The 26,736-nt window shown below is 44.8% G+C and overlaps 1 protein-coding gene across 1 annotated transcript in view; it reads right to left on the bottom strand.

Annotated features, from left to right (window-relative positions):
• Positions 1-26,736, bottom strand: part of LOC125774396 (uncharacterized) — a 158,030-nt gene that overhangs the window by 52,450 nt on the left and 78,844 nt on the right. Inside the window, exons 12-15 of the mRNA XM_049444624.1 lie at positions 22,032-24,831; positions 20,506-20,771; positions 7,220-8,885; positions 570-2,081 (exon numbers count right to left, since the gene is read on the bottom strand). The gene's annotated coding sequence lies outside the window, so the exon portion shown is untranslated. The remainder of the gene's footprint in view (positions 1-569; positions 2,082-7,219; positions 8,886-20,505; positions 20,772-22,031; positions 24,832-26,736) is intronic.

Below are 26,736 nucleotides of genomic sequence, written 5' to 3'. Positions count from 1 at the left end.
CCAAGACACATTATCCGAGACACATTAGCCAAGACACATTAGTCAAGACACCTTAGCCAAGACACCTTAGCCAAGACACATTAGCCAAGACACATTAGCCAAGACACATTAGCTAAGACACATTAGCCAAGACACCTTAGCCAAGACACATTAGCCAATCTACATTAGCTAAGACACATTAGCCAAGACACATTAGCCAAGACACCTTAGAAAAGACACATTAGCCAAGACACATTAGCCAAGACACATTGGCCGAGACACATTAGGCAAGACACCTTAGCCAAGACACATTAGCCAAGACACCTTAGCCAAGACACCTTAGCCAAGACACATTAGTAAAGACTTCTTAGCCAAGACACATTAGCCAAGACACCTTAGCCAAGACACTTTAGCCGAGACACATTAGCTAAGACACCTTAGCCAAAACACCTTAGCCAAGACACATTAGCCAAGACACCTTAGCCAAGACACATTAGCCAAGACACATTAGCTAAAACACATTAGACAAGACACATTAGCCAAGACACCTTAGCCAAGACACCTTAGCCAAGACACATTAGCCAAGACACCTTAGCCAAGACACATTATCCGAGACACCTTAGCCAAGACACATTAGCCGAGACACATTAGTCAAGACACCTTAGCCAAGACACCTTAGCCAAGACACATTAGCTAAGACACATTAGCCAAGACACATTAGCTAAGACACATTAGCCAAGACACCTTAGCCAAGACACCTTAGCCAATCTACATTAGCTAAGACACATTAGCCAAGACACATTAGCCAAGACACCTTAGAAAAGACACATTAGCCAAGACACATTAGCCAAGACACATTAGCCAAGACACATTAGCCAAGACACATTAGCCGAGACACATTAGCCAAGACACATTAGCCAAGACACCTTAGCCAAGACACATTAGCCAAGACACCTTAGCCAAGACACATTAGCCAAGACACATTAGCCAAGACACATTAGCCAAGACACATCAGCCAAGACACATTAGCCGAGACACATTAGCCAAGACACATTAGCCAAGACACATTAGCCAAGACACCTTAGCCAAGACACATTAGCCAAGACACATTAGCCAAGACACATTAGCCAAGACACCTTAGCCAAGACACATTAGCCAAGACACATTAGCCAAGACACATCAGCCAAGACACATTAGCCGAGACACATTAGCCAAGACACATTAGCCGAGACACATTAGCCAAGACACCTTAGCCAAGCCACATTAGCCAAGACACATTAGCCAAGACACATTAGCCAAGACACATTAGCCAAGACACATTAGCCGAGACACATTAGGCAAGACACCTTAGCCAAGACACATTAGCCAAGACACATTAGCCAAGACACATTAGCCAAGACACCTTAGGCAAGACACCTTAGCCAAGACACATTAGCCAAGACACATTAGCCGAGACACATTAGCCAAGAAACATTAGCCGAGACACATTAGCCAAGACACATTAGCCAAGACACCTTAGCCAAGACACATTAGCCAAGACACATTAGCCGAGACACATTAGCCAAGACACATTAGCCAAGACACATTAGCCAAGACACATTAGCCAAGACACATTAGCCAAGACACCTTAGCCAAGACACCTTAGCCAAGACACCTTAGCCAAGACACATTAGCCAAGACACCTTAGCCAAGACACCTTAGCCAAGACACCTTAGCCAAGACACATTAGCCAAGACACATTAGCCAAGACACATTAGCCAAGACACCTTAGCCAAGACACATTAGCCAAGACACCTTAGCCAAGACACCTTAGCCAAGACACATTAGCCAAGACACCTGAGCCAAGACACCTTAGCCAAGACACATTAGCCAAGACACCTTAGCCAAGACACCTTAGAAAAGACACATTAGTCAAGACACCTTAGCCAAGACACCTTAGCCAAGACACCTTAGCCAAAACACCTTAGCCAAGACACCTTAGCCAAGACACATTAGCCAAGACACATTAGCCAAGACACATTAGCCAAGACACTTTAGCCAAGACACATTAGCCAAGACACATTAGCTAAAACACATTAGACAAGACACATTAGCCAAGACACCTTAGCCAAGACACATTAGCCAAGACACATTAGCCGAGACACATTATCCGAGACACCTTAGCCAAGACACATTAGCCGAGACACATTAGTCAAGACACCTTAGCCAAGACACCTTAGCCAAGACACATTAGCCAAGACACATTAGCCAAGACACATTAGCTAAGACACATTAGCCAAGACACCTTAGCCAAGACACATTAGCCAATCTACATTAGCTAAGACACATTAGCCAAGACACATTAGCCAAGACACCTTAGAAAAGACACATTAGCCAAGACACATTAGCCAAGACACATTAGCCGAGACACATTAGCCAAGACACATTGGCCGAGACACATTAGGCAAGACACCTTAGCCAAGACACATTAGCCAAGACACATTAGCCAAGACACATTAGCCAAGACACCTTAGGCAAGACACCTTAGCCAAGACACATTAGCCAAGACACATTAGCCGAGAGACATTAGCCAAGAAACATTAGCCGAGACACATTAGCCAAGACACATTAGCCAAGACACCTTAGCCAAGACACATTAGCCAAGACACATTAGCCGAGACACATTAGCCAAGACACATTAGCCAAGACACATTAGCCAAGACACATTAGCCAAGACACATTAGCCGAGACACATTAGCCAAGACACCTTAGCCAAGACACCTTAGCCAAGACACCTTAGCCAAGACACATTAGCCAAGACACCTTAGCCAAGACACCTTAGCCAAGACACATTAGTAAAGACTTCTTAGCCAAGACACATTAGCCAAGACACATTAGCCAAGACACCTTAGCCAAGACACTTTAGCCGAGACACATTAGCCAAGACACCTTAGCCAAGACACCTTAGCCAAGACACATTAGCCAAGACACCTGAGCCAAGACACCTTAGCCAAGACACATTAGCCAAGACACCTTAGCCAAGACACCTTAGAAAAGACACATTAGTCAAGACACCTTAGCCAAGACACCTTAGCCAAGACACCTTAGCCAAAACACCTTAGCCAAGACACCTTTGCCAAGGCACCTTAGCCAAGACACATTAGCCAAGACACATTAGCCAAGGCACCTTAGCCAAGACACATTAGCCAAGACACATTAGCTAAAACACATTAGACAAGACACATTAGCCAAGACACCTTAGCCAAGATACATTAGCCAAGACACCTTAGCCAAGACACATTATCCGAGACACCTTAGCCAAGACACATTAGCCGAGACACATTAGTCAAGACACCTTAGCCAAGACACCTTAGCCAAGACACATTAGCCAAGACACATTAGCCAAGACACATTAGCTAAGACACATTAGCCAAGACACCTTAGCCAAGATACATTAGCCAAGACACATTAGCCAAGACACATTAGCCAAGACACATTAGCCAAGACACCTTAGCCAAGACACATTAGCCAAGACACATTAGCCAAGACACATTAGCCAAGACACATTAGCCAAGACACCTTAGCCAAGACACATTAGCCAAGACACATGAGCCGAGACACATTAGCCAAGACACCTTAGCCAAGACACATTAGCCAAGACACATTAGCCAAGACACATTAGCCAAGACACATTAGCCGAGACACCTTAGCCAAGACACATTAGCCAAGACACATTAGCCAAGACACATTAGCCAAGACACCTTAGGCAAGACACCTTAGCCAAGACACATTAGCCAAGACACATTAGCCGAGAGACATTAGCCAAGAAACATTAGCCGAGACACATTAGCCAAGACACATTAGCCAAGACACCTTAGCCAAGACACATTAGCCAAGACACATTAGCCAAGACACCTTAGCCAAGACACATTAGCCAAGACACATTAGCCAAGACACCTTAGGCAAGACACCTTAGGCAAGACACCTTAGCCAAGACACATTAGCCAAGACACATTAGCCGAGAGACATTAGCCAAGAAACATTAGCCGAGACACATTAGCCGAGACACATTAGCCAAGACACCTTAGCCAAGACACATTAGAAAAGACACATTAGCCAAGACACATTAGCCAAGACACATTAGCCAAGACACATTAGCCAAGACACATTAGCCGAGACACATTAGCCAAGACACATTAGCCGAGACACATTAGCCAAGACACCTTAGCCAAGACACATTAGCCAAGACACATTAGCCAAGACACCTTAGCCAAGACACATTAGCCAAGACACATTAGCCAAGACACATTAGCCGAGACACATTAGCCAAGACACATTGGCCGAGACACATTAGGCAAGACACCTTAGCCAAGACACATTAGCCAAGACACATTAGCCAAGACACATAAGCCAAGACACCTTAGGCAAGACACCTTAGCCAAGACACATTAGCCAAGACACATTAGCCGAGAGACATTAGCCAAGAAACATTAGCCGAGACACATTAGCCAAGACACATTAGCCAAGACACCTTAGCCAAGACACATTTGCCAAGACACATTAGCCGAGACACATTAGCCAAGACACATTAGCCAAGACACATTAGCCAAGACACATTAGCCAAGACACATTAGCCGAGACACATTAGCCAAGACACCTTAGCCAAGACACCTTAGCCAAGACACCTTAGCCAAGACACCTTAGAAAAGACACATTAGCCAAGACACATTAGCCAAGACACATTAGCCAAGACACATTAGCCAAGACACATTAGCCGAGACACATTAGCCAAGACACCTTAGCCAAGACACATTAGCCAAGACACCTTAGCCAAGACACATTAGCCAAGACACATTAGCCAAGACACCTTAGCCAAGACACCTTAGTAAAGACTTCTTAGCCAAGACACATTAGCCAAGACACCTTAGCCAAGACACTTTAGCCGAGACACATTAGCCAAGACACCTTAGCCAAGACACCTTAGCCAAGACACATTAGCCAGGACACCTGAGCCAAGACACCTTAGCCAAGACACATTAGCCAAGACACCTTAGCCAAGACACTTTAGAAAAGACACATTAGTCAAGACACCTTAGCCAAGACACCTTAGCCAAGACACCTTAGCCAAAACACCTTAGCCAAGACACCTTTGCCAAGGCACCTTAGCCAAGACACATTAGCCAAGACACATTAGCCAAGACGCTTTAGCCAAGACACATTAGCCAAGACACATTAGCTAAAACACATTAGACAAGACACATTAGCCAAGACACCTTAGGCAAGACACATTAGCCAAGACACATTAGCCGAGACACATTAGCCAAGACACATTAGCCAAGACACATTAGCCGAGACACATTAGCTAAAACACATTAGCCAAGACACATTAGCCAAGACACATTAGCCGAGAGACATTAGCCAAGATACATTAGCCAAGACACATTAGCCAAGACACATTAGCCAAGACACATTAGCCAAGACACCTTAGAAAAGACACATTAGCCAAGACACATTAGCCAAGACACATTAGCCAAGACACATTAGCCAAGACACATTAGCCGAGACACATTAGCCAAGACACATTAGCCGAGACACATTAGCCAAGACACCTTAGCCAAGACACATTAGCCAAGACACATTAGCCAAGACACGTTAGCCAAGACACATTAGCCAAAACACATTAGCCAAGACACATTAGCCGAGACACATTAGCCAAGACACATTGGCCAAGACACCTTAGCCAAGACACATTATCCGAGACACCTTAGCCAAGACACATTAGCCGAGACACATTAGTCAAGACACCTTAGCCAAGACACCTTAGCCAAGACACATTAGCCAAGACACATTAGCCAAGACACATTAGCTAAGACACATTAGCCAAGACACCTTAGCCAAGATACATTAGCCAAGACACATTAGCCAAGACACATTAGCCAAGACACATTAGCCAAGACACATTAGCCAAGACACATTAGCCGAGACACATTAGCCAAGACACATTAGCCGAGACACATTAGCCAAGACACCTTAGCCAAGACACATTAGCCAAGACACATTAGCCAAGACACATTAGCCAAGACACATTAGCCAAGACACATTAGCCAAGACACCTTAGCCAAGACACATTAGCCAAGACACATGAGCCGAGACACATTAGCCAAGACACCTTAGCCAAGACACATTAGCCAAGACACATTAGCCAAGACACATTAGCCAAGACACATTAGCCGAGACACCTTAGCCAAGACACATTAGCCAAGACACATTAGCCAAGACACCTTAGGCAAGACACCTTAGCCAAGACACATTAGCCAAGACACATTAGCCGAGAGACATTAGCCAAGAAACATTAGCCGAGACACATTAGCCAAGACACATTAGCCAAGACACCTTAGCCAAGACACATTAGCCGAGACACATTAGCCAAGACACCTTAGCCAAGACACATTAGCCAAGACACATTAGCCAAGACACATTAGCCAAGACACCTTAGGCAAGACACCTTAGCCAAGACACATTAGCCAAGACACATTAGCCGAGACACCTTAGCCAAGACACATTAGCCAAGACACATTAGCCAAGACACATTAGCCAAGACACCTTAGGCAAGACACCTTAGCCAAGACACATTAGCCAAGACACATTAGCCGAGAGACATTAGCCAAGAAACATTAGCCGAGACACATTAGCCAAGACACATTAGCCAAGACACCTTAGCCAAGACACATTAGCCAAGACACATTAGCCAAGACACCTTAGCCAAGACACATTAGCCAAGACACATTAGCCAAGACACCTTAGGCAAGACACCTTAGGCAAGACACCTTAGCCAAGACACATTAGCCAAGACACATTAGCCGAGAGACATTAGCCAAGAAACATTAGCCGAGACACATTAGCCGAGACACATTAGCCAAGACACCTTAGCCAAGACACATTAGAAAAGACACATTAGCCAAGACACATTAGCCAAGACACATTAGCCAAGACACATTAGCCAAGACACATTAGCCGAGACACATTAGCCAAGACACATTAGCCGAGACACATTAGCCAAGACACCTTAGCCAAGACACATTAGCCAAGACACATTAGCCAAGACACCTTAGCCAAGACACATTAGCCAAGACACATTAGCCAAGACACATTAGCCGAGACACATTAGCCAAGACACATTGGCCGAGACACATTAGGCAAGACACCTTAGCCAAGACACATTAGCCAAGACACATTAGCCAAGACACATAAGCCAAGACACCTTAGGCAAGACACCTTAGCCAAGACACATTAGCCAAGACACATTAGCCGAGAGACATTAGCCAAGAAACATTAGCCGAGACACATTAGCCAAGACACATTAGCCAAGACACCTTAGCCAAGACACATTTGCCAAGACACATTAGCCGAGACACATTAGCCAAGACACATTAGCCAAGACACATTAGCCAAGACACATTAGCCAAGACACATTAGCCGAGACACATTAGCCAAGACACCTTAGCCAAGACACCTTAGCCAAGACACCTTAGCCAAGACACCTTAGAAAAGACACATTAGCCAAGACACATTAGCCAAGACACATTAGCCAAGACACATTAGCCAAGACACATTAGCCGAGACACATTAGCCAAGACACCTTAGCCAAGACACATTAGCCAAGACACCTTAGCCAAGACACATTAGCCAAGACACATTAGCCAAGACACCTTAGCCAAGACACCTTAGTAAAGACTTCTTAGCCAAGACACATTAGCCAAGACACCTTAGCCAAGACACTTTAGCCGAGACACATTAGCCAAGACACCTTAGCCAAGACACCTTAGCCAAGACACATTAGCCAGGACACCTGAGCCAAGACACCTTAGCCAAGACACATTAGCCAAGACACCTTAGCCAAGACACTTTAGAAAAGACACATTAGTCAAGACACCTTAGCCAAGACACCTTAGCCAAGACACCTTAGCCAAAACACCTTAGCCAAGACACCTTTGCCAAGGCACCTTAGCCAAGACACATTAGCCAAGACACATTAGCCAAGACGCTTTAGCCAAGACACATTAGCCAAGACACATTAGCTAAAACACATTAGACAAGACACATTAGCCAAGACACCTTAGGCAAGACACCTTAGCCAAGACACATTAGCCAAGACACATTAGCCGAGAGACATTAGCCAAGATACATTAGCCAAGACACATTAGCCAAGACACATTAGCCAAGACACATTAGCCAAGACACCTTAGAAAAGACACATTAGCCAAGACACATTAGCCAAGACACATTAGCCAAGACACATTAGCCAAGACACATTAGCCGAGACACATTAGCCAAGACACATTAGCCGAGACACATTAGCCAAGACACCTTAGCCAAGACACATTAGCCAAGACACATTAGCCAAGACACGTTAGCCAAGACACATTAGCCAAAACACATTAGCCAAGACACATTAGCCGAGACACATTAGCCAAGACACATTGGCCGAGACACATTAGGCAAGACACCTTAGCCAAGACACATTAGCCAAGACACATTAGCCAAGACACATTAGCCAAGACACCTTAGGCAAGACACCTTAGCCAAGACACATTAGCCAAGACACATTAGCCGAGAGACATTAGCCAAGAAACATTAGCCGAGACACATTAGCCAAGACACATTAGCCAAGACACCTTAGCCAAGACACATTTGCCAAGACACATTAGCCGAGACACATTAGCCAAGACACATTAGCCAAGACACATTAGCCAAGACACATTAGCCAAGACACATTAGCCGAGACACATTAGCCAAGACACCTTAGCCAAGACACCTTAGCCAAGACACCTTAGCCAAGACACATTAGCCAAGACACCTTAGCCAAGACACCTTAGCCAAGACACATTAGTAAAGACTTCTTAGCCAAGACACATTAGCCAAGACACCTTAGCCAAGACACTTTAGCCGAGACACATTAGCCAAGACACCTTAGCCAAGACACCTTAGCCAAGACACATTAGCCAAGACACCTGAGCCAAGACACCTTAGCCAAGACACATTAGCCAAGACACCTTAGCCAAGACACCTTAGAAAAGACACATTAGTCAAGACACCTTAGCCAAGACACATTAGCCAAGACACCTTAGCCAAAACACCTTAGCCATGACACCTTTGCCAAGGCACCATAGCCAAGACACATTAGCCAAGACACATTAGCCAAGGCACCTTAGCCAAGACACATTAGCCAAGACACCTTAGCTAAAACACATTAGACAAGACACATTAGCCAAGACACCTTAGCCAAGACACCTTAGCCAAGACACCTTAGCCAAGACACATTATCCGAGACACCTTAGCCAAAACACATTAGCCGAGACACATTAGTCAAGACACCTTAGCCAAGACATCTTAGCCAAGACACATTAGCCAAGACACATTAGCCAAGACACATTAGCTAAGACACATTAGCCAAGACACCTTAGCCAAGATACATTAGCCAAGACACATTAGCCAAGACACATTAGCCAAGACACATTAGCCAAGACACCTTAGAAAAGACATATTAGCCAAGACACATTAGCCAAGACACATTAGCCAAGACACATTAGCCAAGACACATTAGCCGAGACACATTAGCCAAGACACATTAGCCGAGACACATTAGCCAAGACACCTTAGCCAAGACACATTAGCCAAGACACATTAGCCAAGACACATTAGCCGAGACACCTTAGCCAAGACACATTAGCCAAGACACATTAGCCAAGACACATTGGCTAAGACACATTAGCCAAGACACCTTAGCCAAGATACATTAGCCAAGACACATTAGCCAAGACACATTAGCCAAGACACATTAGCCAAGACACCTTAGAAAAGACACATTAGCCAAGACACATTAGCCAAGACACATTAGCCAAGACACATTAGCCAAGACACATTAGCCGAGACACATTAGCCAAGACACATTAGCCGAGACACATTAGCCAAGACACCTTAGCCAAGACACATTAGCCAAGACACATTAGCCAAGACACATTAGCCGAGACACCTTAGCCAAGACACATTAGCTAAGACACATTAGCCAAGACACATTAGCCAAGACACATCAGCCAAGACACATTAGCCGAGACACATTAGCCTAGACACATTAGCCAAGACACATTAGCCAAGACACCTTAGCCAAGACACATTAGCCAAGACACATTAGCCAAGACACATTAGCCAAGACACCTTAGCCAAAACACATTAGCCAAGACACCTTAGCCAAGATACATTAGTCAAGACACCTTAGCCAAGACACATTTGCCAATACACATTAGCCAAGACACCTTAGAAAAGACACATTAGCCAAGACACATTAGCCAAGACACATTAGCCAAGACACATTAGCCAAGACACATTAGCTAAGACACATTAGCCAAGACACCTTAGCCAAGATACATTAGCCAAGACACATTAGCCAAGACACATTAGCCAAGACACATTAGCCGAGACACATTAGCCAAGACACATTAGCCGAGACACATTAGCCAAGACACCTTAGCCAAGGCACATTAGCCAAGACACATTAGCCAAGACACATTAGCCGAGACACCTTAGCCAAGACACATTAGCCAAGACACATTAGCCAAGACACATTAGCCAAGACACATCAGCCAAGACACATTAGCCGAGATACATTAGCCAAGACACATTAGCCAAGACACATTAGCCAAGACACCTTAGCCAAGACACATTAGCCAAGACACATTAGCCAAGACACATTAGCCAAGACACCTTAGCCAAGACACATTAGCCAAGACACATTAGCCAAGACACCTTAGCCAAGACACATTAGCCAAGACACATTAGCCAAGACACCTTAGCCAAGACACATTAGCCAAGACACATTAGCCAAGACACCTTAGCCAAGACACCTTAGCCAAAACACCTTAGCCAAGACACCTTTGCCGAGACACCTTAGCCAAGACACATTAGCCAAGACACATTAGCCAAGACACATTAGCCAAGACACCTTAGGCAAGACACCTTAGCCAAGACACATTAGCCAAGACACATTAGCCGAGAGACATTAGCCAAGAAACATTAGCCGAGACACATTAGCCAAGACACATTAGCCAAGACACCTTAGCCAAGACACATTAGCCAAGACACATTAGCCAAGACACCTTAGCCAAGACACATTAGCCAAGACACATTAGCCAAGACACCTTAGGCAAGACACCTTAGGCAAGACACCTTAGCCAAGACACATTAGCCAAGACACATTAGCCGAGAGACATTAGCCAAGAAACATTAGCCGAGACACATTAGCCGAGACACATTAGCCAAGACACCTTAGCCAAGACACATTAGAAAAGACACATTAGCCAAGACACATTAGCCAAGACACATTAGCCAAGACACATTAGCCAAGACACATTAGCCGAGACACATTAGCCAAGACACATTAGCCGAGACACATTAGCCAAGACACCTTAGCCAAGACACATTAGCCAAGACACATTAGCCAAGACACCTTAGCCAAGACACATTAGCCAAGACACATTAGCCAAGACACATTAGCCGAGACACATTAGCCAAGACACATTGGCCGAGACACATTAGGCAAGACACCTTAGCCAAGACACATTAGCCAAGACACATTAGCCAAGACACATAAGCCAAGACACCTTAGGCAAGACACCTTAGCCAAGACACATTAGCCAAGACACATTAGCCGAGAGACATTAGCCAAGAAACATTAGCCGAGACACATTAGCCAAGACACATTAGCCAAGACACCTTAGCCAAGACACATTTGCCAAGACACATTAGCCGAGACACATTAGCCAAGACACATTAGCCAAGACACATTAGCCAAGACACATTAGCCAAGACACATTAGCCGAGACACATTAGCCAAGACACCTTAGCCAAGACACCTTAGCCAAGACACCTTAGCCAAGACACCTTAGAAAAGACACATTAGCCAAGACACATTAGCCAAGACACATTAGCCAAGACACATTAGCCAAGACACATTAGCCGAGACACATTAGCCAAGACACCTTAGCCAAGACACATTAGCCAAGACACCTTAGCCAAGACACATTAGCCAAGACACATTAGCCAAGACACCTTAGCCAAGACACCTTAGTAAAGACTTCTTAGCCAAGACACATTAGCCAAGACACATTGGCCAAGACACTTTAGCCGAGACACATTAGCCAAGACACCTTAGCCAAGACACCTTAGCCAAGACACATTAGCCAGGACACCTGAGCCAAGACACCTTAGCCAAGACACATTAGCCAAGACACCTTAGCCAAGACACTTTAGAAAAGACACATTAGTCAAGACACCTTAGCCAAGACACCTTAGCCAAGACACCTTAGCCAAAACACCTTAGCCAAGACAACTTTGCCAAGGCACCTTAGCCAAGACACATTAGCCAAGACACATTAGCCAAGACGCTTTAGCCAAGACACATTAGCCAAGACACATTAGCTAAAACACATTAGACAAGACACATTAGCCAAGACACCTTAGGCAAGACACCTTAGCCAAGACACATTAGCCAAGACACATTAGCCGAGAGACATTAGCCAAGATACATTAGCCAAGACACATTAGCCAAGACACATTAGCCAAGACACATTAGCCAAGACACCTTAGAAAAGACACATTAGCCAAGACACATTAGCCAAGACACATTAGCCAAGACACATTAGCCAAGACACATTAGCCGAGACACATTAGCCAAGACACATTAGCCGAGACACATTAGCCAAGACACCTTAGCCAAGACACATTAGCCAAGACACATTAGCCAAGACACGTTAGCCAAGACACATTAGCCAAAACACATTAGCCAAGACACATTAGCCGAGACACATTAGCCAAGACACATTGGCCAAGACACCTTAGCCAAGACACATTATCCGAGACACCTTAGCCAAGACACATTAGCCGAGACACATTAGTCAAGACACCTTAGCCAAGACACCTTAGCCAAGACACATTAGCCAAGACACATTAGCCAAGACACATTAGCTAAGACACATTAGCCAAGACACCTTAGCCAAGATACATTAGCCAAGACACATTAGCCAAGACACATTAGCCAAGACACATTAGCCAAGACACATTAGCCAAGACACATTAGCCGAGACACATTAGCCAAGACACATTAGCCGAGACACATTAGCCAAGACACCTTAGCCAAGACACATTAGCCAAGACACATTAGCCAAGACACATTAGCCAAGACACATTAGCCAAGACACATTAGCCAAGACACCTTAGCCAAGACACATTAGCCAAGACACATGAGCCGAGACACATTAGCCAAGACACCTTAGCCAAGACACATTAGCCAAGACACATTAGCCAAGACACATTAGCCAAGACACATTAGCCGAGACACCTTAGCCAAGACACATTAGCCAAGACACATTAGCCAAGACACCTTAGGCAAGACACCTTAGCCAAGACACATTAGCCAAGACACATTAGCCGAGAGACATTAGCCAAGAAACATTAGCCGAGACACATTAGCCAAGACACATTAGCCAAGACACCTTAGCCAAGACACATTAGCCGAGACACATTAGCCAAGACACCTTAGCCAAGACACATTAGCCAAGACACATTAGCCAAGACACATTAGCCAAGACACCTTAGGCAAGACACCTTAGCCAAGACACATTAGCCAAGACACATTAGCCGAGACACCTTAGCCAAGACACATTAGCCAAGACACATTAGCCAAGACACATTAGCCAAGACACCTTAGGCAAGACACCTTAGCCAAGACACATTAGCCAAGACACATTAGCCGAGAGACATTAGCCAAGAAACATTAGCCGAGACACATTAGCCAAGACACATTAGCCAAGACACCTTAGCCAAGACACATTAGCCAAGACACATTAGCCAAGACACCTTAGCCAAGACACATTAGCCAAGACACATTAGCCAAGACACCTTAGGCAAGACACCTTAGGCAAGACACCTTAGCCAAGACACATTAGCCAAGACACATTAGCCGAGAGACATTAGCCAAGAAACATTAGCCGAGACACATTAGCCGAGACACATTAGCCAAGACACCTTAGCCAAGACACATTAGAAAAGACACATTAGCCAAGACACATTAGCCAAGACACATTAGCCAAGACACATTAGCCAAGACACATTAGCCGAGACACATTAGCCAAGACACATTAGCCGAGACACATTAGCCAAGACACCTTAGCCAAGACACATTAGCCAAGACACATTAGCCAAGACACCTTAGCCAAGACACATTAGCCAAGACACATTAGCCAAGACACATTAGCCGAGACACATTAGCCAAGACACATTGGCCGAGACACATTAGGCAAGACACCTTAGCCAAGACACATTAGCCAAGACACATTAGCCAAGACACATAAGCCAAGACACCTTAGGCAAGACACCTTAGCCAAGACACATTAGCCAAGACACATTAGCCGAGAGACATTAGCCAAGAAACATTAGCCGAGACACATTAGCCAAGACACATTAGCCAAGACACCTTAGCCAAGACACATTTGCCAAGACACATTAGCCGAGACACATTAGCCAAGACACATTAGCCAAGACACATTAGCCAAGACACATTAGCCAAGACACATTAGCCGAGACACATTAGCCAAGACACCTTAGCCAAGACACCTTAGCCAAGACACCTTAGCCAAGACACCTTAGAAAAGACACATTAGCCAAGACACATTAGCCAAGACACATTAGCCAAGACACATTAGCCAAGACACATTAGCCGAGACACATTAGCCAAGACACCTTAGCCAAGACACATTAGCCAAGACACCTTAGCCAAGACACATTAGCCAAGACACATTAGCCAAGACACCTTAGCCAAGACACCTTAGTAAAGACTTCTTAGCCAAGACACATTAGCCAAGACACCTTAGCCAAGACACTTTAGCCGAGACACATTAGCCAAGACACCTTAGCCAAGACACCTTAGCCAAGACACATTAGCCAGGACACCTGAGCCAAGACACCTTAGCCAAGACACATTAGCCAAGACACCTTAGCCAAGACACTTTAGAAAAGACACATTAGTCAAGACACCTTAGCCAAGACACCTTAGCCAAGACACCTTAGCCAAAACACCTTAGCCAAGACACCTTTGCCAAGGCACCTTAGCCAAGACACATTAGCCAAGACACATTAGCCAAGACGCTTTAGCCAAGACACATTAGCCAAGACACATTAGCTAAAACACATTAGACAAGACACATTAGCCAAGACACCTTAGGCAAGACACCTTAGCCAAGACACATTAGCCAAGACACATTAGCCGAGAGACATTAGCCAAGATACATTAGCCAAGACACATTAGCCAAGACACATTAGCCAAGACACATTAGCCAAGACACCTTAGAAAAGACACATTAGCCAAGACACATTAGCCAAGACACATTAGCCAAGACACATTAGCCAAGACACATTAGCCGAGACACATTAGCCAAGACACATTAGCCGAGACACATTAGCCAAGACACCTTAGCCAAGACACATTAGCCAAGACACATTAGCCAAGACACGTTAGCCAAGACACATTAGCCAAAACACATTAGCCAAGACACATTAGCCGAGACACATTAGCCAAGACACATTGGCCGAGACACATTAGGCAAGACACCTTAGCCAAGACACATTAGCCAAGACACATTAGCCAAGACACATTAGCCAAGACACCTTAGGCAAGACACCTTAGCCAAGACACATTAGCCAAGACACATTAGCCGAGAGACATTAGCCAAGAAACATTAGCCGAGACACATTAGCCAAGACACATTAGCCAAGACACCTTAGCCAAGACACATTTGCCAAGACACATTAGCCGAGACACATTAGCCAAGACACATTAGCCAAGACACATTAGCCAAGACACATTAGCCAAGACACATTAGCCGAGACACATTAGCCAAGACACCTTAGCCAAGACACCTTAGCCAAGACACCTTAGCCAAGACACATTAGCCAAGACACCTTAGCCAAGACACCTTAGCCAAGACACATTAGTAAAGACTTCTTAGCCAAGACACCTTAGCCAAGACACCTTAGCCAAGACACTTTAGCCGAGACACATTAGCCAAGACACCTTAGCCAAGACACCTTAGCCAAGACACATTAGCCAAGACACCTGAGCCAAGACACCTTAGCCAAGACACATTAGCCAAGACACCTTAGCCAAGACACCTTAGAAAAGACACATTAGTCAAGACACCTTAGCCAAGACACATTAGCCAAGACACCTTAGCCAAAACACCTTAGCCATGACACCTTTGCCAAGGCACCATAGCCAAGACACATTAGCCAAGACACATTAGCCAAGGCACCTTAGCCAAGACACATTAGCCAAGACACCTTAGCTAAAACACATTAGACAAGACACATTAGCCAAGACACCTTAGCCAAGACACCTTAGCCAAGACACCTTAGCCAAGACACATTATCCGAGACACCTTAGCCAAAACACATTAGCCGAGACACATTAGTCAAGACACCTTAGCCAAGACATCTTAGCCAAGACACATTAGCCAAGACACATTAGCCAAGACACATTAGCTAAGACACATTAGCCAAGACACCTTAGCCAAGATACATTAGCCAAGACACATTAGCCAAGACACATTAGCCAAGACACATTAGCCAAGACACCTTAGAAAAGACATATTAGCCAAGACACATTAGCCAAGACACATTAGCCAAGACACATTAGCCAAGACACATTAGCCGAGACACATTAGCCAAGACACATTAGCCGAGACACATTAGCCAAGACACCTTAGCCAAGACACATTAGCCAAGACACATTAGCCAAGACACATTAGCCGAGACACCTTAGCCAAGACACATTAGCCAAGACACATTAGCCAAGACACATTGGCTAAGACACATTAGCCAAGACACCTTAGCCAAGATACATTAGCCAAGACACATTAGCCAAGACACATTAGCCAAGACACATTAGCCAAGACACCTTAGAAAAGACACATTAGCCAAGACACATTAGCCAAGACACATTAGCCAAGACACATTAGCCAAGACACATTAGCCGAGACACATTAGCCAAGACACATTAGCCGAGACACATTAGCCAAGACACCTTAGCCAAGACACATTAGCCAAGACACATTAGCCAAGACACATTAGCCGAGACACCTTAGCCAAGACACATTAGCTAAGACACATTAGCCAAGACACATTAGCCAAGACACATCAGCCAAGACACATTAGCCGAGACACATTAGCCTAGACACATTAGCCAAGACACATTAGCCAAGACACCTTAGCCAAGACACATTAGCCAAGACACATTAGCCAAGACACATTAGCCAAGACACCTTAGCCAAAACACATTAGCCAAGACACCTTAGCCAAGATACATTAGTCAAGACACCTTAGCCAAGACACATTTGCCAATACACATTAGCCAAGACACCTTAGAAAAGACACATTAGCCAAGACACATTAGCCAAGACACATTAGCCAAGACACATTAGCCAAGACACATTAGCCAAGACACATTAGCTAAGACACATTAGCCAAGACACCTTAGCCAAGATACATTAGCCAAGACACATTAGCCAAGACACATTAGCCAAGACACATTAGCCGAGACACATTAGCCAAGACACATTAGCCGAGACACATTAGCCAAGACACCTTAGCCAAGACACATTAGCCAAGACACATTAGCCAAGACACATTAGCCGAGACACCTTAGCCAAGACACATTAGCCAAGACACATTAGCCAAGACACATTAGCCAAGACACATCAGCCAAGACACATTAGCCGAGATACATTAGCCAAGACACATTAGCCAAGACACATTAGCCAAGACACCTTAGCCAAGACACATTAGCCAAGACACATTAGCCAAGACACATTAGCCAAGACACCTTAGCCAAGACACATTAGCCAAGACACATTAGCCAAGACACCTTAGCCAAGACACCTTAGCCAAGACACATTAGCCGAGACACATTAGCCAAGACACATTAGTCAAGACACATTAGCTAAGACACATTAGCCAAGACACCTTAGCCAAGATACATTAGCCAAGACACATTAGCCAAGACACATTAGCCAAGACACATTAGCCAAGACACCTTAGAAAAGACACATTAGCCAAGACACATTAGCCAGGCCACATTAGCCGAGACACATTAGCCAAGACACATTAGCCAAGACACAATACCCAAGACACATTAGCCAAGACACATTAGCCAAGACACATTAGCCAAGACACATTAGCCAAGACACCTTAGCCAAGACACATTAGCCGAGACACATTAGCCAAGACACATTAGCCGAGACACATTAGCCAAGACACATTAGCCAAGACACATTAGCCAAGACACATTAGCCAAGACACATTAGCCGAGACACATTAGCCAAGACACATTAGCCGAGACACATTAGGCAAGACACCTTAGCCAAGACACATTAGCCAAGACACATTAGCCAAGACACATTAGCCAAGTTACCTTAGGCAAGACACCTTAGCCAAGACACATTAGCCAAGACACATTAGCCGAGACACATTAGCCAAGAAACATTAGCCGAGACACATTAGCCAAGACACATTAGCCAAGACACCTTAGCCAAGACACATTAGCCAAGACACATTAGCCGAGACACATTAGCCAAGACACATTAGCCAAGACACATTAGCCAAGACACATTAGCCAAGACACATTAGCCGAGACACATTAGCCAAGACACCTTAGCCAAGACACCTTAGCCAAGACACCTTAGCCAAGACACATTAGCCAAGACACATTAGCCAAGACACCTTAGCCAAGACACCTTAGTAAAGACTTCTTAGCCAAGACACATTAGCCAAGACACCTTAGCCAAGACACTTTAGCCGAGACACATTAGCCAAGACACCTTAGCCAAGACACCTTAGCCAAGACACATTAGCCAAGACACCTGAGCCAAGACACCTTAGCCAAGACACATTAGCCAAGACACCTTAGCCAAGACCCCTTAGAAAAGACACATTAGTCAAGACACCTTAGCCAAGACACCTTAGCCAAGACACCTTAGCCAAAACACCTTAGCCAAGACACCTTTGCCAAGGCACCTTAGCCAAGACACATTAGCCAAGACACATTAGCCAAGACACTTTAGCCAAGACACATTAGCCAAGACACATTAGCTAAAACACATTAGACAAGACACATTAGCCAAGACACATTAGCCAAGACACATTAGCCAAGACACATTAGCCAAGACACAATATCCGGGACACCTTAGCCAAGACACATTAGCCGAGACACATTAGTCAAGACACCTTAGCCAAGACACCTTAGCCAAGACACATTAGCAAAGACACATTAGCCAAGACACATTAGCTAAGACACATTAGCCAAGACACCTTAGCCAAGACACATTAGCCAATCTACATTAGCTAAGACACATTAGCCAAGACACATTAGCCAAGACACCTTAGAAAAGACACATTAGCCAAGACACATTAGCCAAGACACATAAGCCAAGACACATTAGCCGAGACACATTAGCCAAGACACATTAGCCGAGACACATTAGCCAAGACACCTTAGCCAAGACACATTAGCCAAGACACATTAGCCAAGACACATGAGCCAAGACACATTAGCCGAGACACCTTAGCCAAGACACATTAGCCAAGACACATTAGCCAAGACACATTAGCCAAGACACCTTAGCCAAGACACATTAGCCAAGACACATTAGCCAAGACACATTAGCCGAGACACATTAGCTAAGACACATTAGCCAAGACACATTAGCCAAGACACATTAGCCAAGACACATTAGCCGAGACACATTAGCCAAGACACATTAGCCAAGACACATTAGCCAAGACACATTAGCCAAGACACCTTAGCCAAGACACCTTAGCCAAGACACCTTCGCTTAGACACATTAGCCGAGACACCTTTGCCAAGGCACATTAGCCAAGACACATTAGCCAAGACACATTAGCCTAGACACATTAGCCAAGACACATTAGCCGAGACACATTAGCCAAGACACCTTAGCCAAGACACATTAGCCAAGACACATTAGCCAAGACACATTAGCCAAGACACCTTAGCCAAGACACAATACCCAAGACACATTAGCCAAGACACATTAGCCAAGACACATTAGCCAAGACACATTAGCCAAGACACCTTAGCCAAGACACATTAGCCAAGACACATTAGCCAAGACACATTAGCCGAGACACATTAGCCAAGACACATTAGCCAAGACACATTAGCCAAGACACATTAGCCAAGACACATTAGCCGAGACACATTAGCCGAGACACATTAGCCAAGACACATTAGCCAAGACACCTTAGCCAAGACACATTAGCCAAGACACATTAGCCAAGACACATTAGCCAAGACACATTAGCCAAGACACCTTAGGCAAGACACCTTAGCCAAGACACATTAGCCAAGACACATTAGCCGAGACACATTAGCCAAGACACATTAGCCGAGACACATTAGCCAAGACACATTAGCCAAGACACCTTAGCCAAGACACATTAGCCAAGACTCATTAGCCGAGACACATTAGCCAAGACACATTAGCCAAGACACATTAGCCAAGACACATTAGCCAAGACACATTAGCCGAGACACATTAGCCAAGACACCTTAGCCAAGACACCTTAGCCAAGACACCTTAGTCAAGACACATTAGCCAAGACACCTTAGCCAAGACACCTTAGCCAAGACACATTAGTAAAGACTTCTTAGCCAAGACACATTAGCCAAGACACCTTAGCCAAGACACCTTAGCCGAGACACATTAACCAAGACACCTTAGCCAAGACACATTAGCCAAGACACCTGAGCCAAGACACCTTAGCCAAGACACATTAGCTAAAACACATTAGCCAAGACACATTAGCCAAGACACCTTAGCCAAGACACATTAGCCAAGACACCTTAGCCAAGACACATTAGCCGAGACACATTAGCCAAGACACATTAGCCGAGACACATTAGTCAAGACACCTTAGCCAAGACACATTAGCCAAGACACATTAGCCAAGACACATTAGCCAAGACACATTAGCCAAGACACATTAGCCAAGACACATTAGCCAAGACACATCAGCCAAGACACATTAGCAAATCTACATTAGCTAAGACACATTAGCCAAGACACATTAGCCAAGACACCTTAGCCAAGACACATTATCCAAGACACATTATCCAAGACACATTAGCCAAGACACATTAGCCAAGACACATTAGCCGAGACACATTAGCCAAGACACATTAGCCAAGACACCTTAGCCAAGACACCTTAGCCAAGACACATTAGCCAAGACACATTAGCCAAGACACCTTAGCCAAGACACCTTAGCCAAGACACATTAGCCAAGACACCTTTGCTAAGGCACCTTAGCCAAGACACATTAGCCGAGACACATTAGCCAAGACACTTTAGCCGAGACACATTAGCCAAGACACATTAGCTAAAACACATTAGCCAAGACACATTAGCCAAGACACCTTAGCCAAGACACATTAGCCGAGACACATTAGCCAAGACACATTAGCCGAGACACATTAGTCAAGACACCTTAGCCAAGACACATTAGCCAAGACACATTAGCCAAGACACATTAGCCAAGACACATTAGCCAAGACACATTAGCCAAGACACATTAGCCAAGACACATCAGCCAAGACACATTAGCAAATCTACATTAGCTAAGACACATTAGCCAAGACACATTAGCCAAGACACCTTAGCCAAGACACATTATCCAAGACACATTATCCAAGACACATTAGCCAAGACACATTAGCCAAGACACATTAGCCGAGACACATTAGCCAAGACACATTAGCCGAGACACCTTAGCCAAGACACCTTAGCCAAGACACATTAGCCAAGACACCTTAGCCAAGACACCTTAGCCAAGACACCTTAGTCAAGACACATTAGCCAAGACACCTTAGCCAAGACACCTTAGCCAAGACCCATTAGTAAAGACTTCTTAGCCAAGACACATTAGCCAAGACACCTTAGCCAAGACACTTTAGCCGAGACACATTAGCCAAGACACCTTAGCCAAGACACATTAGCCAAGACACCTGAGCCAAGACACCTTAGCCAAGACACATTAGCTAAAACACATTAGCCAAGACACATTAGCCAAGACACCTTAGCCAAGACACATTAGCCAAGACACCTTAGCCAAGACACATTAGCCGAGACACATTAGCCAAGACACATTAGCCGAGACACATTAGTCAAGACACCTTAGCCAAGACACATTAGCCAAGACACATTAGCCAAGACACATTAGCCAAGACACATTAGCCAAGACACATTAGCCAAGACACATTAGCAAATCTACATTAGCTAAGACACATTAGCCAAGACACATTAGCCAAGACACCTTAGCCAAGACACATTATCCAAAACACATTATCCAAGACACATTAGCCAAGACACATTAGCCAAGACACATTAGCCGAGACACATTAGCCAAGACACATTAGCCAAGACACCTTAGCCAAGACACCTTAGCCAAGACACATTAGCCAAGACACATTAGCCAAGACACCTTAGCCAAGACACCTTAGCCAAGACACCTTAGCCAAGACACATTAGCCAAGACACCTTTGCTAAGGCACCTTAGCCAAGACACATTAGCCGAGACACATTAGCCAAGACACTTTAGCCGAGACACATTAGCCAAGACACATTAGCTAAAACACATTAGCCAAGACACATTAGCCAAGACACCTTAGCCAAGACACATTAGCCAAGACACCTTAGCCAAGACACATTAGCCGAGACACATTAGCCAAGACACATTAGCCGAGACACATTAGTCAAGACACCTTAGCCAAGACACATTAGCCAAGACACATTAGCCAAGACACATTAGCCAAGACACATTAGCCAAGACACATTAGCCAAGACACATCAGCCAAGACACATTAGCAAATCTACATTAGCTAAGACACATTAGCCAAGACACATTAGCCAAGACACCTTAGCCAAGACACATTATCCAAGACACATTATCCAAGACACATTAGCCAAGACACATTAGCCAAGACACATTAGCCGAGACACATTAGCCAAGACACATTAGCCAAGACACATTAGCCAAGACACATTAGCCAAGACACATTAGCCGAGACACATTAGCCAAGACACATTAGCCAAGACACATTAGCCAAGACACATTAGCCAAGACACCTTAGCCAAGACACCTTAGCCAAGACACCTTCGCTTAGACACATTAGCCGAGACACATTAGCCAAGACACATTAGCCAAGACACATTAGCCAAGACACATTAGCCTAGACACATTAGCCAAGACACATTAGCCGAGACACATTAGCCAAGACACCTTAGCCAAGACACATTAGCCAAGACACATTAGCCAAGACACATTAGCCAAGACACATTAGCCAAGACACAATACCCAAGACACATTAGCCAAGACACATTAGCCAAGACACATTAGCCAAGACACATTAGCCAAGACACCTTAGCCAAGACACATTAGCCAAGACACATTAGCCAAGACACATTAGCCGAGACACATTAGCCAAGACACATTAGCCAAGACACATTAGCCAAGACACATTAGCCAAGACACATTAGCCGAGACACATTAGCAAAGACACATTAGCCGAGACACATTAGCCAAGACACCTTAGCCAAGACACATTAGCCAAGACACATTAGCCAAGACACATTAGCCAAGACACATTAGCCAAGACACCTTAGGCAAGACACCTTAGCCAAGACACATTAGCCAAGACACATTAGCCGAGACACATTAGCCAAGACACATTAGCCGAGACACATTAGCCAAGACACATTAGCCAAGACACCTTAGCCAAGACACATTAGCCAAGACTCATTAGCCGAGACACATTAGCCAAGACACATTAGCCAAGACACATTAGCCAAGACACATTAGCCAAGACACATTAGCCGAGACACATTAGCCAAGACACCTTAGCCAAGACACCTTAGCCAAGACACCTTAGTCAAGACACATTAGCCAAGACACCTTAGCCAAGACACCTTAGCCAAGACACATTAGTAAAGACTTCTTAGCCAAGACACATTAGCCAAGACACCTTAGCCAAGACACTTTAGCCGAGACACATTAGCCAAGACACCTTAGCCAAGACACATTAGCCAAGACACCTGAGCCAAGACACCTTAGCCAAGACACATTAGCTAAAACACATTAGCCAAGACACATTAGCCAAGACACCTTAGCCAAGACACATTAGCCAAGACACCTTAGCCAAGACACATTAGCCGAGACACATTAGCCAAGACACATTAGCCGAGACACATTAGTCAAGACACCTTAGCCAAGACACATTAGCCAAGACACATTAGCCAAGACACATTAGCCAAGACACATTAGCCAAGACACATTAGCCAAGACACATCAGCCAAGACACATTAGCAAATCTACATTAGCTAAGACACATTAGCCAAGACACATTAGCCAAGACACCTTAGCCAAGACACATTATCCAAGACACATTATCCAAGACACATTAGCCAAGACACATTAGCCAAGACACATTAGCCGAGACACATTAGCCAAGACACATTAGCCAAGACACCTTAGCCAAGACACCTTAGCCAAGACACATTAGCCAAGACACATTAGCCAAGACACCTTAGCCAAGACACCTTAGCCAAGACACATTAGCCAAGACACCTTTGCTAAGGCACCTTAGCCAAGACACATTAGCCGAGACACATTAGCCAAGACACTTTAGCCGAGACACATTAGCCAAGACACATTAGCCAAGACACATTAGCCAAGACACATTAGCCAAGACACCTTAGCCAAGACACATTAGCCGAGACACATTAGCCAAGACACATTAGCCGAGACACATTAGTCAAGACACCTTAGCCAAGACACATTAGCCAAGACACATTAGCCAAGACACATTAGCCAAGACACATTAGCCAAGACACATCAGCCAAGACACCTTAGCCAAGACACATTAGCCAAGACACATTAGCCAAGACACCTTAGCCAAGACACTTTAGCCGAGACACATTAGCCAAGACACCTTAGCCAAGACACATTAGCCAAGACACCTGAGCCAAGACACCTTAGCCAAGACACATTAGCTAAAACACATTAGCCAAGACACATTAGCCAAGACACCTTAGCCAAGACACATTAGCCAAGACACCTTAGCCAAGACACATTAGCCGAGACACATTAGCCAAGACACATTAGCCAAGACACCTTAGCCAAGACACCTTAGCCAAGACACATTAGTAAAGACTTCTTAGCCAAGACACATTAGCCAAGACACCTTAGCCAAGACACTTTAGCCGAGACACATTAGCCAAGACACCTTAGCCAAGACACATTAGCCAAGACACCTGAGCCAAGACACCTTAGCCAAGACACATTAGCTAAAACACATTAGCCAAGACACATTAGCCAAGACACCTTAGCCAAGACACATTAGCCAAGACACCTTAGCCAAGACACATTAGCCGAGACACATTAGCCAAGACACATTAGCCGAGACACATTAGTCAAGACACCTTAGCCAAGACACATTAGCCGAGACACATTAGCCAAGACACATTAGCCAAGACACATTAGCCAAGACACATTAGCCAAGACACATCAGCCAAGACACATTAGCAAATCTACATTAGCTAAGACACATTAGCCAAGACACATTAGCCAAGACACCTTAGCCAAGACACATTATCCAAGACACATTATCCAAGACACATTAGCCAAGACACATTAGCCAAGACACATTAGCCGAGACACATTAGCCAAGACACATTAGCCAAGACACCTTAGCCAAGACACATTAGCCAAGACACATTAGCCAAGACACCTTAGCCAAGACACCTTAGCCAAGACACATTAGCCAAGACACCTTTGCTAAGGCACCTTAGCCAAGACACATTAGCCGAGACACATTAGCCAAGACACTTTAGCCGAGACACATTAGCCAAGACACATTAGCTAAAACACATTAGCCAAGACACATTAGCCAAGACACCTTAGCCAAGACACATTAGCCAAGACACCTTAGCCAAGACACATTAGCCGAGACACATTAGCCAAGACACATTAGCCGAGACACATTAGTCAAGACACCTTAGCCAAGACACATTAGCCAAGACACATTAGCCAAGACACATTAGCCAAGACACATTAGCCAAGACACATTAGCCAAGACACATCAGCCAAGACACATTAGCAAATCTACATTAGCTAAGACACATTAGCCAAGACACATTAGCCAAGACACCTTAGCCAAGACACATTATCCAAGACACATTATCCAAGACACATTAGCCAAGACACATTAGCCAAGACACATTAGCCGAGACACATTAGCCAAGACACATTAGCCAAGACACATTAGCCAAGACACATTAGCCAAGACACATTAGCCGAGACACATTAGCCAAGACACATTAGCCAAGACACATTAGCCAAGACACATTAGCCAAGACACCTTACCCAAGACACCTTCGCTTAGACACATTAGCCGAGACACATTAGCCAAGACACATTAGCCAAGACACATTAGCCAAGACACATTAGCCTAGACACATTAGTCAAGACACATTAGCCGAGACACATTAGCCAAGACACCTTAGCCAAGACACATTAGCCAAGACACATTAGCCAAGACACATTAGCCAAGACACATTAGCCAAGACACAATACCCAAGACACATTAGCCAAGACACA

Source organism: Anopheles funestus, unplaced genomic scaffold (genome assembly GCF_943734845.2).
Source record: "Anopheles funestus unplaced genomic scaffold, idAnoFuneDA-416_04 scaffold_36_ctg1, whole genome shotgun sequence".
NCBI classification, from domain to species: Eukaryota; Metazoa; Arthropoda; class Insecta; order Diptera; family Culicidae; genus Anopheles; species Anopheles funestus.
This window is presented reverse-complemented; position numbering and strand designations above follow the sequence as displayed.